Source organism: Aplysia californica, unplaced genomic scaffold, assembly GCF_000002075.1.
Source record: "Aplysia californica isolate F4 #8 unplaced genomic scaffold, AplCal3.0 scaffold00831, whole genome shotgun sequence".
NCBI lineage: Eukaryota > Metazoa > Mollusca > Gastropoda > Aplysiida > Aplysiidae > Aplysia > Aplysia californica.
The window spans coordinates 191,656-192,857 of NW_004798101.1; positions in this window are offsets into that span (position 1 = coordinate 191,656).

Below are 1,202 nucleotides of genomic sequence, written 5' to 3' on the forward strand. Positions count from 1 at the left end.
GGGGGGGGGGGGGGGGTAGACATCGAGTTTGAGACACCCTGTAAATGATCGCTGCTGTCACCCAGTAAGTCCCAGCGATGTAATTAAAAATCGAATCCTAGTTGGGTCCTCATTGTTTTATTCATGTTTCCACAGCGGATAAAGGTTGATCCCAGCAATGTCACAGCCCGTTATCATTGCAGGAAAGCAGTGCACCCCCCTCCCCAGGCGTCCCCTTCTCTCAATTGCCATTACCCCCCCTCCCCCCTCCCCAGTCCCCTTCCCTCAACTGCCATTACACCCCCTCCCTCCCCCCAAGTGGAGCAATTATAATAACCAGCGCCTCCTTCCGTTGTCCTTGGACGTCCCGCTGCCGGCTTTCCGAAGATCTTGCTTATAAGATGCCGCCATTCTACGCCGCAAGATTATACAGTGTCAAACATAACGACTTTGGTAGTAATAGTAGTAGCAGCTATCATCGACACCATAAAACTTAAAATATTAAAGTCTGAATATAATACAAAAGCACGGATACTTTGAACTCTAGCTTGAAAAATAGGATTTCTGTCAGAGACATAGGCCTGCCTACACGTTTGAATGTGGAGACAGCTTATCTGTGATACTTTTACGGCTACAATCAAAAGTACACATCTGTAGTTTTTATCAGGGGTTATCAAAACGAGTTAATTTGTTGGCAATGATCAAAGCAGAATGGCATCTGAAACAGTCGGATGTAACTACTTAATACACACTAGAGTTTTGCTGGTTTGTGTGTTTGTTTGTTTGTTTTGTTTTGTTACGTTTTTTTCTGTCTTCTCGTATGGGTGAGCTCCAAACTTTCCACTTAACTTAGAGTTAAAGACCAGAGCCTTTCCTGGATTTACAAGAACTTGAAGCAGCGGTAGCACAAATGGGCAGCGGGTGAATGTGATGTTGATTCTGCTTTGCGAAAATGACTTAGGGCTTTCCGCTTGACTGTCCACCTTCCCTGGTTTGAAGGGTAAACGATTGGGTGGTTGGTGGGTGCTCTGGTGTGGTTTGCTTCTTCTTTCCTATCAAAGGTCTATCGTCTGTATCTCACCTCCTTTTTTTGTGTTTGTTACTCTCTTGTAACACCTCTAATCTTCGGCACTTATATGACCTTATTGAGTTGCAAGTGCCGTTAAAGACTTACTAAAACGAAGGGTAGAAGGGGCAACTAAAACGACAAGGGAGGAGATGGG